Source organism: Cetorhinus maximus, chromosome 32 (assembly GCF_964194155.1).
Source record: "Cetorhinus maximus chromosome 32, sCetMax3.hap1.1, whole genome shotgun sequence".
Lineage (NCBI taxonomy): Eukaryota > Metazoa > Chordata > Chondrichthyes > Lamniformes > Cetorhinidae > Cetorhinus > Cetorhinus maximus.
In genome coordinates, this window is record NC_135910.1 from 5198967 (window position 1) to 5216232 (window position 17266).

The 17266-nt window shown below is 45.3% G+C and overlaps 1 protein-coding gene across 4 annotated transcripts in view; it reads left to right on the plus strand.

The window, feature by feature from the left end:
* LOC144671312 (metastasis-associated protein MTA1-like) overlaps positions 1-17266 on the plus strand; it is a 99648-nt gene that overhangs the window by 33208 nt on the left and 49174 nt on the right. For all 4 annotated transcript variants that reach the window (XM_078533131.1, XM_078533132.1, XM_078533128.1 and 1 more), the window contains exon 3: positions 9456-9549. The gene's annotated coding sequence lies outside the window, so the exon portion shown is untranslated. The remainder of the gene's footprint in view (positions 1-9455; positions 9550-17266) is intronic.

The window sequence follows — 17266 nt, forward strand, 5'->3', positions numbered from 1 at the left end:
ATGAGCTGGGCACAAGCTCCAGCTTGGCTCCAGGATGAGGTCCTATGGATGCAGACTGCACAAGCTCACATATGAAGCATGACTATTTGGATGAAGTATCAAGAGGGTGCCCATGGGCAGTATTCTGGGAGGAGTTGCACCTTTGACAGGGCAGCTGATGAGATTGTAACCCCAAACCAGGGGCTGACACAGTCTACGTTTTAAATTGGGTAGAGCCTGAACTTTAATGTTTGATATTCAGCAACTTGAACTCTTTGAAAAAATTTCCATGCAAATAAATAAGGGTTTAAGCCTCCCATGTTATTCCCATTTATTATTGGGTTTTTTTCTGGTCAGCCCTGAGGAGTCTGACTTGTGCCTGAAGAATCTAAGAACCCAGAGCAGACTCTGGTGGTTAAACCCTGATGGTTTAGTGTTTGTAATTTTGTCTGTTGTGTTAAAGCAGCTGTAAATTTTCATGCTAGATTTTCAGCCCTGTTTGAAGTGCATCATAATCCCCTGGTTAACAGCTGCAGCAGATGGAATCCCATGCTGCTGGCTGAGAGAGGTGTGCGTCTCTGCCACATGCGCCACACTGTCGAGCAGCAGCCGGCACAGTCGCTGAATGACCCCTTTGTTATTAGTGGGTGGTGTCGCTGCTTCAAAGGAAGTCGCATGGATTGTTTTGTAAGACATTGATAATAGTACACATTTCCCCCCTCTTTCCTGCACCACGCCCCCCCTCCTCCCTCCCCCAACACCCCAAAAGACAAAAACCTGTACTTTGGAGGATTGTTTCAGGTGGGGGAAGAAACTAGCGTCCAAATAGCTGTTAGTATGCGACCTATTCTGTATTGTACATGACTCACCCTTTGGTGTTCATAGTTAATTTGCATTTCTAACAGTGACTGCAGTTGGAGTTGTTCGTCGTTTAGATGCACTCAACTGCTGTCTAACTGGGACCGTTAAACTGTGGCTGCATTGCCAGTATGGCATCTGTAAAAAGGAGCTGGACTGTGTAGCTCCAGCATTCAGGATGTGACTTTTTGTGGGTCTCGTGCTGAAGACAGTGCACAATGTGGCCTTTAGTCCTGGTGCATGCAGAATCAGAGGAAAAAGTGATGCCCTTGTGTTACAGTTCTCAACATCAGGGCTACTGCCTGTATCAAACCACCTTTACTCCATTACAGTGTTTGCATGTGGATTCAGTTAAAAAGCTAAAAATGAGTTAGACAGCCTGATAATTGAAGGAAGTGCCTGGCCTCCACTTGGCAACTATCCACAGTGGCAAGATTGAAATCAGGAGCTCATTGTGAGGAATTGCAGGCACAGACCCAGATCCCATCAGTGTGTTGCAGCATTCCCTGGAGTCATTGTTGAGTTAGACATTGGTTGTGATTGTGGTCTCTAGATTTCTTTCGAAGCTAGTAACACTTCCCTTGTTCTTCTGTAGCTGGTCTTTGTTCTGACGACGACCTTTGGCTAATGTCTGATTTAGCAACAGAGCCATTGCATGATCACTGCGAATGTCAGGCAGCTGGCATTGTGCCTTACATAAAACAGTTAAATTATTGTGAACTTGCATAGTATTGGCTTTTGGTTTTAATATAACAGTCTGCTTTTACTGCTTTAAGATGAGATCCTGTTGGAAGGTGTGCTTTCTATATTACATCTTCACAGAGATAGATATCTGCAAGATGAACGATTAACTTAATCACAGTAATCTTGTCAGAGAATCATAGAAACTTGCAGCACAGAAAGAGGCTGTTTGACCTGTTGTGTGTGTGTGCTGGCGGTTATGCAAATTGGCCATTTTCTCACTGGAAAAGAGGCTGAGAGCTGATATGATTGCAGTTTTTAGGATTCTAAAGGGACTGCGTAATGTGGACTGAGGTGAGCTGGTTCACCTTGTCCAGAACAATAGGTCCTGAGGGCACAACCTGCACTTGAAGGAGGGTAAATTCTAGACTAGTCTGCTGCAACCGTATTTCAGTCGGTCAATCTATGGAACAGGCTCCTTAGGGAAAATGGCGGAAGCAGTTAGTATTCATTCAGTCGCAAATAAGATCAATTACTTTCAGAAAATAACATATATGTGAGGAGTTTGTAGCAGGCTCAGGAGGAAAGGGATGTCTTCGGGTCTGTGGTTCCCATAGCTCTCAGTCATGGGGTTTTTCTCATCATGTCTGGATCTGTTGTAGATTAGTTGACGGACTGTGATTAGTTAACACCGTTATCATTGTAACACGTGACTACTGGTCTGGTAGAAGGTGAACGAGATGCACTTTGATCTTTCCTCATCCAGCAATTCTTATGTTCTAGTGCAAAAAGTAACAAACACAAGTGAGAGCAAGTACAGTGGCTTACAGGAAGTGATTAAATGGGTGATAATTTTTTAACAAGACCCTCGAAAGAAGTGTGATTAAAGATATTTTGAGAGATGCAGAGAATGCATGAATATCTAAGGTGTGGGGTGTGATGCTTGAGACGCAGGCCTGACATACAACCTGGCAAAACAAAACAGGATTCAGCCCTTTGAGAAAAGAAAGAACCAGATGCCAGTCAGTCGGTGCCAGATGTTAGTGGTGTAAGTGGGTGAAGGTGAGGATAAGAGATACCATAGAACACTACAGCACAGAAAACAGGCCATTCGGCCCTTCTAGTCTGTGCCGAAATATTATTGTGCTAGTTCCATTGACCTGCACCTCGTCCATAACCCTCCAGACCTCTCCCATCCATGTATCTATCTAATTTATTCTTAAAACTTAAGAGTGAGCCCACATTTACCATGTCAGATGGTAGCTCGTTCCACACTCTCACCACTCTCTGAGTGAAGAAGTTCCCCCTAATGTTCCCCCTAAACCTTTCCCCTTTCACCCTAAAGCCATGTCCTCTCGTGTTTATTTCTCCTAATCTAAGTGGAAAGAGCCTACTCGCATTTACTCTGTCTATACCCCTCACAATTTTGTAAACTAATATCAAATCTCCCCTCATTCTTCTACGCTCCAAGGAATAAAGTCCTAACCTGTTTAATCTTTCCCTGTAACTCAACTCCTTAAGACCCGGCAACATCCTAGTAAATCTTCTCTGCACTCTCTCAATCTTACTGATATCCTTCCTGTAGTTAGGCGACCAGAACTGCACACAATACTCCAAAGTTGGCCTCATCAATGTCTTATACAACCTCACCATAACATCCCAACTCCTATACTCAATACTTTGATTTATGAAGACCAGTATGCCAAAAGCTTTCTTTACAACCTTGTCTACCTGTGATGCCACTTTCAGGGAATTATGTATCTGAACTCCCAGATCCCTTTGTTCTTCCGCACTCCTCAATGGTATTTACTGTGTAAATACCTTATCATGGCTGTCAGTTGCGGGGGGGGCGATGGCGTGGGAAATGCGCAGAAAAATGAGAAGTGATGTAGTGAGCTAAGCATGAGCAGGAGAATTTTAAATTGGTGCCGCTGGAAGTCTGCAAGAACCAGTGTTTGTCAGCAAGAATGAGGTTGGGTAATAGGTGAGGGGAGTTGGTTTGGGATAGGTTGCGGGGAACAAAGTTTTGGATGAGCTGAAGTTTACAGGCTAGCCAGGAGAGCATTGGAATAGTCGAGTCTGGAGATGACAGTGGTGTGGAGGAGACCTTCCACGGAAGGTGGGAGAGTGGGTTACCGAGGATATACAGCACAGAAACAGGCTGCTCCACCTAACCACTCCATGCCAGCGTTCATGCTGCACTCAAGTCTCCTCGTGTCTGTCTTCATCTAAATCTACCATCGTAACCATCTATTCCCTCCGTTCTCCTCTGTTTGTCTAGCTTCCCCTTAAATGCAGCTATACAATTTGCTTCAGCCACTCTGTGATAGCGAGTTCCACATTCACCACTCTTTGGGTAGCAAGGGCTCTTAAGTATTCCCTGTTGGATTTCGTGGTGACTGTCTTATATCGATGGCCTTGTGTTGTGCTGTTCCCCACAAGGAACCATTCTCTTATATCCAGCCTTTCAAAATCTTTCATAATTTTAAAGACCTCTATTAGGACACCTTTCAGCCTTTCTTTCAAGAGAAAAGAGACCCAGCCTGTCGATCCTTTTCTTATATGTAAACACGCTCACTTCTGCTTTCATCCTTGTAAATCTTCTCTGCACTCTCTCGAGTGTCTCTGTATCCTTTTTATAATATGGCCACCTGAACTGCACGCAGCATTAAATTGGTCTAACCAAGGTGTAGATGGTGGATAATGGGGAGTTGGTGGTGTAGCGATAACGTCAATAGAGTAGTAATCCAGAGGCCCAGGCTAATGCTCTGGAGACACTGGTTCAAATCCCATCACTTCAGCTGGTGGAGTTTAAATTCAATTAACAAAACTGCAACATAAAAAGCCAGTCTCGGTAATGATGACCATAACAGCTATCATCAATTGTCGTAAAAACCCATCTGTTCACTATCCTCCTTTAGGGGAGGAAATCTGTCATCCTTAACTGGCCTGGTCTACATGTGACTCCAGATCCACAGCCATGTGGTTGACTCTTAACTCCCCTCTGAAATGGCCTAGCAAGCCACTCAGCTCGAGGGCAATTAGGGAAGGGCAATAAATTCTGGTATTGCCGGTGACACCCACATCCCATGAAATAATAAATAAAAAGGTTCGATAGAGGTTTAGCATAGCTTCCCTACTTTTCAATTCTATCCCTCTGGAGATAAAACTGAGTGGTTGGTTTGATAACTATATGGCCATGCTAACCTGTGGCGCTACTTGTAGTGATGAATATATTTATATACTTTGTATATATTTGTCCTTTGTTTCTCTGCTCCACCTAGACATGCTTCTTCCAAATAACAAATGACCTCCCTATTCTTCCAACCAACATGTGGTGCCTCATGTTTGTGTTGAAATTTATTTGCCAATTATTTGCCCATTCAGCAAGTTTCTTAAGGCCCTCTTGCAATTTTTTGCAGATCCTCTTCAGTATTGATTACCCAGCCCAATCGGGTGTCATCTGCAAACTTAGAAATTGTGTTTTTGATTCCAAAGTCCGAAAGTAAATTATGAACAGCCGCGATCCCAGTGCTGACCCTTGTGGAACACCACTTCCCACTCTGAATAACTACCCTTTACTCCCACTTTTTGCTTTCTGTCTTGAAGCCAGCTAACATCCCATTCTGGCACATGCCCCCTGTTTCCACATTCTCTGACCTTGTTCATTAGTCTATTATTGGGCCCCTTATCGGAGACCGTTTGAAAATCTATCTATAATTACAACAAATGCATTACCTCTGTCTGTTACCACCTCAAAAAAATTCAATAAGGTCACTCAAGCAAGATTTTCCTTTTTGAAATACACGCTGAGTATTTATTATTTTATCTCATTTCTAGATGCTCTTCTATTCTGTCCTTTAGTAAGGATTCAACATCCTGGGGGTTACCTTTGACCAGAAACTGAACTGGACTAGCCATATAAATACTTTGCCTACAAGAGCAGGTCAGAGGCTAGGAATTGTGCGATGAGTAACTCACCACCTGACTCCCCAAAACCTGTCCTCCACCTATTAGGCACAAGCCAGGAGTGTGATGGGATACTCCCCGCTTACCTGGATGAGTGCCACTCCCACAACACAAGAAGCTTGACACCATCCAGGACAAAGCAGCCCACTTGATTGGCACCACACCCATAAACATTCACTCCCTCCACCACCAACACACAGTAGCAGCAGTGTACACCATCTACAAGATGCACTGCAGAAATTCACCAAGGCTCCTTTGACAGCACCTTCCAAACCCATGACCACTACCACCTAGAAGGACAAGGGCAGCAAATAGATGGAACACCACCACCTGGAAGTTCCTCTCCAAGTCACTCACCACCCCCTCACTTGGAAATATATAGCCATTCCTTTACTGTTGCTAGGTCAAAATCCTGTAACCCCCTTCCTAACAGCACTGTGGAAATACCTACACCATATGGACTGCAGTGGTTCAAGAAAGCCGCTCACCACCACCACCTAAAGGGTAACTAGGGATGGGCAATAAATGCTAGCCCAGCTAGCAAAGCCCACATCCCCTGAATGAATTTTTAAAAAAATTCTAACCGCTGATGTTAAATTGACTGGTCTGCAGTTTCTTGGATATGTTCTAACCCCCTTCTTAAATACAGGAATTACGTTAGCTACCTGCCAGTCCTCTGGCACTTAGTCCTTTTTCTAATGAATTGTTAAATGAGAAGCAGTATTGCCTCTGCTATCTCTTCTCTCAGTTGTTTCAAAATACGTGGGTCCAATCCATCCGGACAATGGGCTTCATCCTCTTTGTTTAGTTTATTTGGTGCATTTCCCATAAATGCACTTATTGTTCATCTCATTGTTCAATATCATGTCTGTCTCCCTGGTAAAAACTGAATTTCTGCCATCTTCTATCATTACCTGTGGCATTGTCCCATCTATCCCTTAATGATCCTATTCTCATCACAGCCTTTTTTTATTGACGTACCTATAAAATACTTTATTTTTTTCTTGATGATTTACTTTTATAGTTCCTTTATTTCTTCTCTCCTGCTCTGTGTTCTCCCTTATACACTCCTCTGCTGTTGCTGTCGATGTACTTAATGTATGCCTCTTTCCTAACCCACAGTTCATGTCTTTATTCATCCCTGAAGTCTCACTAGTGTTTAGTTTCTTTCCTTTTAGTGGAATATATTTCCCTGCACTTTATTGAACACCACTTTCCTAGTGTTCTACATTGCTGTTTGTTTGCTGTCAATATTGTTGCCCATTTTATTTTCCCAAGATCTATTTGTAGCCCCTCAAAATCAGCACTTCTCCAGTCTGTTAACTTGATTTTTGTCATACTAATGTTCTTTTCTATCATCATCTTAAAACATGTTGATTCATGGCCACTATTGCCCAGATGTTCCCCTATTTTTCCTTACCTGTTTTGGTTCATTCCCTGTAACTAGATCCAATAGTGAATCTCCCCTTGTTGGATTTTTTTGCATATTGAGTTAGAAAGGAGCCCTGTACACAATGTAAAACTCAATTCCCTTTTCCCCTTTACCTGACTCTTCTGTCCAATTAATATCAGGGTAGTTAAAATCTCCATGATGATTGTTCTGCTTTTTGCTCAATTCTCTTAATTTATCTGCATATTTCATCTTCCACCTCCCTTCCACTATTAGATGGCCTGTGGTCTACACCAATCAATGTGTTTGATCCTTTATTGTCTTTAATTGCATCCATATAGATTCTGTTTTTGTCTAGCTGATAACTATATCCCTTTTTCTCCACTGCCATTATATTGTCCCTAATAAGTACAGCTACTCCACCCCCGCATTTTTCTTCTCTTATCTTTTATAAATACATTACACCCTGCAATGTTTAATTTCTAGAGCTGATTTTTCTGTAGCCATGTCAGTAACCCCTATTAAGTCTAGTTCCTCCCAACGCATGGGTGCCTCCAGCTCTCCTGTTTTATTATGGACACTCTGCACAGAGTGTACAGACATTTTAATGCATTTTAATAGGATTTCCTCTCGCTTTACGTTTAACCATTCTTTTAGATTCCTGTTCTGTGCGCCTATTTATTCCCATGCCATCTGTTGTCCTCGCTTTATTCTTTCCTATGTTCTCCTGCCCTTTTTACATTTAGGCCGCTGAAGTTTCTTGTAGATTCCTCACCTTGCTAGTTTAAAGCCTTTTCCACCTCCCTATTTACCTTTTCTGCTAGGACTCTGGTCCCATCCTGGTGCTGGTGGAACCAGTCCTATCGGCACAGCTCCATCTTGTCCGAGAACTGGTCTCATGAAAAGGAACCCCCTCTTTCCCAAACCAGCCCTTTAACCACATCTTAATTCTACTGATCTTTCTGCTCTTGTACCAATTTGCATTTGGTTTAGGCAAAAATCCAGAGATTTATTCCCCATGACGTCCATCTTTTAAAGTTAGTGCTTAACTCATACTAGTTCAGCAGGAGCTCCTCCCTGTTCCAGCTATGTCGTTTTGTTTCAACATGGACCATGATAACTGGATTTACCCCCCTCCCTTTCTAGCTTTCTGTCCAGCTGCCGTGAGATAACCCTTTGCCCTGCCAACAGGTAGGCAGTGTACCCTTCAGGATTGTCGCTCTTGGCTGCAGAGGACGCTATCTATCCCCCTAATTATGGAGTTCCCTATTACTACCACACTCCTATTCTGCTCTTCCCCACTCTGGTCAGCCTTCTGAGCCATGGTCTGCATTGTGACTATCCTCCCTGCAGTCTTTCTCCTTGTCCTCAGAGGTAGAGAGTACATTGTACCTGTTGGACATGATCAGTGTCTGTGGGACCTCCTCCTTAACCTCTCCTCAATCCCTATCAGTCACACCCTCCCTTTCCTGAACCTTTGTTTTCCCCTGGGGTGTGACTATATATTGGATGAAACTGTCCAGAAATAACTCCCACTCCCTTCCGTGTCGGAGTGTCTCCATCTCGCGCTCCAGCCCAATGGCTCTGAGCCGGAGAGATTTGAGGTGGCGGTGTCTTCTGCAGATGTGTTTTCTCAGGATGGTCTCGTTATCCACAGCTCCCCCCACTCTGAAGTCCGGACACCAGTGGAGGCGGTGGTGAGTGACGTTATGGAGATGGGCGTTGGCATCCCTTGTGCTGGAGACGGTTTGGACCAGGGAGCTCAGCTCGGGTTCAAATAGGATACCACAATGGTTAAAGCTGGTTCATATTTTCTTATTTTCCGATCCATTTGGATGTTGTCCCATTCCAGTGGGATTTGCAATCTCTTTATTCATGGTGCTGATAGAGGTGGACGCACACTGCCAGAGTCTTGAGCCATATTTTGTTTGATTTCTGATACTAAGGATTTGAATCTGCTCTTTCCCACATATTCTGCTCTCTCCTTGAATATCTCAACTTTTAAGCCCCCCACTCCTTCATTGGTTAAAGACAATTGTTGAAGAATAATTCAGTGGTTCTGCTGATCACCTCCTCCCCAGTGCCAGTGAGATTTCAGTGATGGGGTAATGCTGACCGTGCTTTCTTGAATTGTAAGCAGCACCAAGCCTTGTTCTGTCCGTCCAGACTGGAGTGTGACTGGAGCCGTACAGCCGAGTGTAGCACCGGTGGGTACAAGTCTGGCATTGGTGGCAGTGATTTGAAGAGATGAATTGCTAACCTTTGGACAAGGAATGGTTCCATTTCTTGCACATCAGTGCCAACTTGCTAACTAGTCCAGTGACAACAATGCCGGCACTAAGGTAAAGATAGACGAAAGTAAACCTTTTCAGATTGGGATGGTTAAAGAAGTTGAGAAGTCAGTGGGAATTAATGATGGGTACTTGAGCTTTGAATTCTATGTGTGAAATATTGACATATTCAGACTCTATGTGACCTCTGTATTGTGGAGGTTGCTGTCCACATGCTTTCTGCTAGTTTTGAATGGAATAAGTACACTGCGAATAATCAACGTCTTGTCTGTTTTCACCAATTACAGACTGCAAATGGCAATGTTGAAGCAAAAGTGGTTTGCTTCTACAGAAGGAGAGATATACCAAGCACCCTTATCGGACTGGCAGACAAACATGCAAGTAAGTTTTTTTGCTGGCTTCTTTAACCCTCGCGTGTGTCCTGCCTTTATTCTAACTAAGGAAAGGGGCAATGATTTTTTTCCCAAACTAACTGTTTGTTTCATCTCAATTGCCCATAGATGGAAGTGATGACCTGAGTAAATGCTGGAGCTAGTGCCACCATTGTTGAAACAAATCCAGTAAAATGTGACTGGGATGTTGAGTGGGTAGTTTTGAGAGTTAAATCTTGGAATTGGGCACTTTTGTGATGCAGTTAGTATACTGGTGTTTGGCAAAGTGCAATGGAGAGATGAGCTAGAGCTTTACCATGCAAATCCATGTGCTGTATGCCCACTCTCGCCATTAGGAGGTTTGTGAAAAGGGGACTACTCTACTTCTAGAGGGAGAATAGCAGAGGCATCTGAGCTGGGCAATGGGGCAAGGATGATAAGAGCATTTTTCCAGGCAGTAAAAAGCTGGGGTGTTTTTCCATTGAAGCAACTTGAGTTCTGTTGAAGGGTCATGAGGACTCGAAACGTCAACTGTACTCTTCTCCGCCGATGCTACCTGACCTGCTGAGTTTTTCCAGGTATTTCTGTTTCTGTTTTTATCTTTAATATGAATGATGTTTAGTAACGGTGAAGGGGCTTGTCTTGGTAATCTAACTATACTGTCCTGTCCTTTCACACTTTGTACGTATGTGTTTCCTACCTCCCCGTCAGTCACTCATTGAGTGCCCCTTCTCTCTCTTCTCTCTCTAACGCCTGCCTGCTTCTCCCTCCCTTCCACCTCTCTCTACAAGTCTCCCCCTCCCTGGGTCGGTGTCTCCCTCCCTGGGTCTCTCTCCTCTCCCTCCCTCCTTCCCTCCCTGAGTCTCTCCCTCCCTCCCTCCCTGGGGGTCTCTCTGTCCCCCTCTCCCTCCCTGTGTCTGTCTCTCTCTCCCTCAGGGTCTCTCTGTCCTTCCCTCTCTGGGTCTGTCTCTCCTGTTGCTCTCCCCCCTCTCTCTCTCGCTCTCCCCCCTCTCTCTCTTGCTCTCCCCTCTCTCTCTCTCGCTCTCCCCTCTCTCTCTCTGGCTCTCCCCCCTCTCTCTCTCTGGCTCTCCCCCCTCTCTCTCTCTGGCTCTCCCCCCTCTCTCTCTCTCGCTCTCCCACCTCTCTCTCTCTGGCTCTCCCCCCTCTCTCTCTGGCTCTCCCCCCTCTCTCTCTCTGGCTCTCCCCCCTCTCTCTCTCTGGCTCTCCCCCCTCTCTCTCTCTGGCTCTCCCCCCTCTCTCTCGCTCTCCTCCCCCCTCTCCTTTCCCGCTCGGCCCCGCCCTAGCCTCTTGGTCTCTAGGTAAACATATAACACTTAGCAGTTGAAGGCTCGATGATACATTACATCAAAGTGTACACAATAGTGTCTGCAAATCTACCAGCTACATGTGATGTGGCTCACGGATTTCTCATTCAGTTCATACTGAGCCAGATTGGTAAACTGGGCTCCAGGGGAATAAGGTGGAGTGTTGATTTGTTAAGGTGGTAGCTTTTGCACAGTGGAATTAGAATACATTTCTCTGCAGCAATGCAGGCTTGGTTTGATCAGACCAAGGAATCAACAGCTAGAGAAATAAGTTTTGTGTGTAGTCACTGTTGTAACATATTAAAATGCAGCAGCCAAATTATGCACTGTGCAGTCCCACAAATTATTATGTGGTATGACCAGAAAAACTCTTTCATGATGATAGTTGAGGGATAAATATTGGATATGGGGGAAACTCGCTTACCTTTTGAATACTGCCATGGGATCTTTTACATCCACTTGCGGGTAGCAGCTGGGCCTTGGCTTATCATGTCCCCCAAAAAACAGCACCTCCAACAGGGCAGCACTCCCTCTGTATTGCACTTGAGTACATTGTGACTTATAGGTGAGAGTGCCACCATTGAAGAAAGGCTGATACCTTTACAACACAGTAATGGCAACAGACTTTGGAATCTGAATTGAGCAGGTGATGGCCATGGTGTCAGCATTCTTGAATTCTGGTTATCTGCAACAACTCCTTCAATATTTGGAACAAAGCCTAATGTTTCCAATTGTCCCCACCCAAACCACTAACCAGTCACTTCTCTTTCCAGATGCTGACAGGCCTGCTGTTGCCTTTAATCTTGGCCTAATGTTGTTTAATTCCTGCATTTTGACTAAACTCTTGAATAGCTTCATGCACTCCTGCCATTGCAAGATGCTTCCATCACTATAAAGATGGTGGATTCAGTGCTAATGTGGGGGTTGCTTCAGTTGTCATTGCTTTGGTGCTGATGGGATCTAGTTTAGAAAACAGTGCTTGTATTTCAGCAGCAATACGCTCCTCTGCCGGCTTCCCACCTCCTCGCTTTTTCCTCTCAGCCTCTCCTTCAGGTGCTTTCTGTTGCTGGTTTTGGTTCTTCAGTTGGCACAATCCTGAGTGAATTCAGGTGGATTCTTCACCTGAATGCTGCATGTTGGCATCTGTTGGACGGTGGAGGGCATTCCAGCCAAGGCAAATACCGCCCACACCTGACTGCATGTGGACTTTCAGGAGAGATAGGAACATAGGAACAAGGATAGGCCCTTGAACCTGTCCCACCAATGAATAAGATCATGGTTGATCTGTCATCTAACTCCATATTTCTGTTTTTGCTCATATCTCTTAATACCTTTGGTTAATAAAAACCTATTCATCTCAAATTTAAAATTCACAATTGACTCAGCGGCATCAATTGCCATTTGTGGAAGAGCTCCCAAGTACTGCAACCTTTTGTGTGTGTTTCCTGCGATGAGCGCATGATAAAGTTCCTTAAAATCATTCCCATCTGACAATTACTGAGCGACCGCACTAGCTAATCAAGCTTTAATTAACCACAAATTAATTTAACAGTCTTTGGTGGTGGGAGGTGGTGTTGCAAAGGGTTAACAAATGATTTCTGTAGCTAAGTTGTAAGGTCTTGAATTTTTTTTTGTGTATGGTAATGAAGTATAGAGAGGTAAAGCATTTGATGCAATGAGTTATCACCTGGAATGCACTGCCTGAAAGGAGGGTGGAAGCAGGTTTAATGTTATTTTTCAAAAGGGAATTGGATAGATACTTAACAGGGAAAGATTTGCAAGGCTATTGTGAATGCGTGAAGGGGAATGGAACTAATTGAATAGCTTTTTCAAAGAACCAGCACAAGCACAATGGACCAAGTAGCCTCTTTTTGTTCTGTACCTGTCCATGATTCAAATTACCCCATCGCCTCGAAGAATGCAACCCTAGTTTGTGTAATCTTTCCTTGTAATTTAATCGTTGGAGTATCATCCTAGTAAATCTATGCTGTACTCCCTCCAAGACCAGTATATCCTTCCTGAGGTGTGGTACCCAGAATTAAGCACAGCACTCCAGGTATGTTCGAACCAGGGCCCCCATGCAGCAATCAGACTTCCTCTGGGGGTTACAGACACCACTTGTAGTACTTCAACTGTAGTAAACCTGGCCCCCTCTGTTCTGGCCACTTGTGGTATCTGTTTCTCTTACCAGCTGAATATAATGTAGACTTGGCAAAGGAAATGGGATGATGTGAGCCAGTTGTAAAATTGTTTGTTTCCTTGTGCTATCAGCTGTAGCAGGCAATATCGCTGAACCTTGAGTATTAATGTAAGGAGCTCCTGGAAGTGGGATCGGTTGTGGAGCAGTAGGGGAGTGAGTGGGGAAATGAAGTCAGGTATTTGTAAGCAGCCCTGCTTGCAGAGGTGAAGATTGTTTCTGGGAAGTTTTGAGACTGTAAAAGAGGGATGGGGATGAGATGAACAAAATCTCACTCAAGTTAAACTGGGAGTCGAGGCATCCCTAGAAGGGGGAGAGAGAGAGAGAGAGAGAGAGTGTGTGTGTGGTGTGTGTGGCGCACCGTTGTTGCCATACTCTGCATACTTTGCCAGGTTTATGTATAGGGTCCCTCTAAATATGGCTCGCCCAGTGAGTTTCCTGTCCGGTCTGCTTATCAGCACAGTAATCACTTCGCTAGGACAGAGGCAGAGCCCAGGCTTGGTCACCTGATGCCGTGCTTGCCCTGGAGCCACACAACAGCAGGTTTACCTGCCAGCTACCATTTTGTACTGTCTTTTGTGCTGTACTGACAAACGAAAGATGATGATGATTGTTAATGGATGCCGTTGAGTGGAACATTCAGCAATTCATCAGCTTGAATTTCTGTCAAGCACTGTTGCTCAGACCTGTCTCTGAAAACACACAAACTCTTCAACTGCCCATATTTTCATACTTTGTTTTTTTTTAAGACGAAAGGTTACATGTTTTGGGCCAGATTTAACCCTGTGTAGCCCCCCCCCCATTACTCTGCTGCTGTCTGTGGTCTTGGGCCCTAGTTTTTGCTGCAGACCAGTGGCTGTATGTTGTGGTCCTTAGAACAGATTTAAGATTTGTACAATGCTGCCGCTGCTGTTGTCATTTGATGCCTGCCTTTTTACTTCTCCATCTATATACACTCATGGTCAGATGGATCAAATCCGTCACTGAAATGTGTTTTGGGACTACTTTTACTGGTGTTCAATCCTTGGATAACTCAACAGTTTCGCAGCATTTAAAGCAATTTGTTCCAGTTTGAGAGCTGCCAGACTGCAGGGACAATGAGCCAAATCGTTTCCCTCTATGTTGTAAGATTCTGTAAGGTATTTGGAATCTTTGAAAAACGCTTTTATTGAATAAGCCCTGTTAAACCATAGCCTCCATTCTAATGGAAGTGAACGCACTCTTGACCACGAGTCAGAGTCGGTTTAAGCCCCACTCCAGAGCCTTAAGTAAGTAATCTAGGCTGTGGAGGTGCAGTCTTTCAGATGCGATATTAAACTGAAGCCCCATCTACCCTCTTGAGTAGACACTTCAAAGGAGAACATTAGAATCCTTCCTGGTGGCCTGCCCAATACATATCTCTCAACCACCAGCTTTAAAACACGATATCTGGTCATATGGTATGTTCGTTGTATTTGTGGGAGCTTGCTGTGTGCAAATTAAATGCCTCCTTTTCAACAATACAATGATGACTATACTTAATCGGCTGTAAAGTACTTTGGCGTTGTGCAAGGCGCTTTGGAAGTGCAAGTCTTTTATTTTCTTCAGTGCCGCAGCAGTGAGGCTCCCGGATCCAGTCTCTGCTTTGTGTTGTTCGGTCTTGGGAGGGAAAAAAAGCCTGCTCCCAGAGTAGCCCCTTCCTCAATTCGTTTTCTGGAAGAGTACAGGGAATAACTGTGGTGGCCCCTCATCTCTGTCACCCGAGTTGAGATCCGCACAGACCAGAGGCTGAATCTGGAATCTTTTTTGGATCCAACAGTAAATACTGACGAGACATGTCCCACTATTTGCTTTGCATTAATGTTACTTTGGATCCAAGGAAAGGAGAGTGGAGACCTGTCACTGAGGTTCTGCCCCTTGTATGGTGTCCTGGTATTTTTGGGGCTTCCTGGGGTGGGGAGGGGGAAGCAGTGCACCTACGCTCACAATAAGTACATGTTCAGGGCTGCAGTAATAATTTGGCAGTTCCAGCCCATCCACTTCCATTTCCTGTTTGCTTCCTCGCCGGTGGGCTGTCCAAAATGAGGATTTCTGCCAAGCCATTGTCCAATCAGAGGATTGGAGAGTTGGAGAGGACTGACATTGAAGTAGTCCCTCCCTGTCCCCAGACTGCTCCTTCTTTCCCCCTGACCTGTTCCCACACTGCTCCTTCTTTCCCCCTGACCTGTTCCGAGACTGCTCCTTCTTTCCCCCTGACCTGTCCCCAGACTGCTCCTTCTTTCCCCCTGACCTGTCCCCAGACTGCTCCTTCTTTCCCCCTGACCTGTTCCCACACTGCTCCTTCTTTCCCCCTGACCTGTTCCGAGACTGCTCCTTCTTTCCCCCTGACCTGTCCCCAGACTGCTCCTCCTTTCCCCCTGACCTGTTCCCAGACTGCTCCTTCTTTCCCCCTGACCTGTTCCGAGACTGCTCCTTCTTTCCCCCTGACCTGTTCCGAGACTGCTCCTCCTTTCCCCCTGACCTGTTCCCACACTGCTCCTTCTTTCCCCCTGACCTGTTCCCACACTGCTCCTTCTTTCCCCCTGACCTGTTCCGAGACTGCTCCTTCTTTCCCCCTGACCTGTCCCCAGACTGCTCCTTCTTTCCCCCTGACCTGTCCCCAGACTGCTCCTCCTTTCCCCCTGACCTGTTCCCAGACTGCTCCTTCTTTCCCCCTGACCTGTTCCCACACTGCTCCTTCTTTCCCCCTGACCTGTCCCCAGACTGCTCCTTCTTTCCCCCTGACCTGTCCCCAGACTGCTCCTCCTTTCCCCCTGACCTGTTCCCAGACTGCTCCTTCTCCCTTCCTGATCTTCCCCCAGCCAGACCAGTGGGTTTGCCTGAGAAGCTTTGTGCCTGCCATTTGTGGGTAGCAGCCCAAAGGCCGTGATGATAGGCAGTAACAGGAACAGCTCTTCATCTGACTCACCCCGGGGGCCCCTTTTCCTCCTGTCCTGGATTATCAATCATGCTGCTCTCCCTCTCCCTCTCTGTCTCTCTATCCCATCTACACACGCTTACTTCACTCAGGAATGTAACTTACCCCCGAGTCCCCAATTCTGATGCACATTGGAATGTTTTTGTGTTGAAGCCACTATGTAGATTGCCGAAGATGAGACGTAAACTCTTCTAGCCAGGAATGGCCTGCAGTTTCTGTCCAAGTTAATGATCTAATGTGTGCCATTGATACTGTATTACAATTTTATACTCCCAGTGTTTTCCTGATCTTTAATTATTATCTTTCAATAATCTGTGTTGACCACAAAATGAGGAGAACGCCCACCCTTTGGCAGATCACAATTACAATTTGTGCTGATATGTATCTATCTGGCGCATAAAAGAAATTATGAACGTTTGAAGATAACTGAGTAAAGCTTGGAAGCTTTCCCATAGTAGTAGAGGAAGTGTTGTACTGGACTGATATTGGCCATTTTGAGTAGTTGTCACTGCAGTAAGATATGTGAATGCCCTGTGAGGGACAGAGGGTGCTGGTGAGCTTGTTTGGGGGATGATGGGGGAGGCAGTGGGGGGGTGTTGGTTCTGTCCCATGCAGTTGAGCAGTGGTTGGGAAAAAAGGGGTGAATGTGTATGCAAGGTAGGACTATGGCCGGAGAGAGAGCAGGGATGCAGGGACTGTGTTCCAGGAGGAGGGACTATGGCTGGCGAAGGTGTGGGGTCTGCCCAGGGCGTGTGTCTTCAGAGGTGTGGGAGAAAGAGCCAAGGAGAAAAATATGGTGGGGAAAAGTCATTGTAAAACCGGCTTCAGCCATCATCAACTTCTTTAATTGGTGGGGAAAGAGTTCAGTTTCAGTCATTGAATTGTTCACGTTTATGCATCCGATATCCAGTGTGCTAGCACTACTTAGCAGAACATTTTCATAAAATGCTGTTGGAGTTCTTGTAGTGCATTAACTAGGCATCTCGTGTAGCTGATGTCACAGCTCTGTAGTGCCAATTCTAGCTACATCCTTTCCTAAACTAATGTGTGAAAGCTTCTCCTATCTTGGAGGGATGGAGCCGGCTGGTGTCTGCATCAATCAGAGGCTTTCATCTGCTTGGCCTGTCTGACCAACATGGCTGCCTGGAGACTCCACAGGCAGCTGCTGCTGTTCTTCAGAGGGAGCGGAGAAGCTTATTCCGTTGTCTGTGTAATCAATGGGAACTGAACAAGAACAGAGACCACGTGA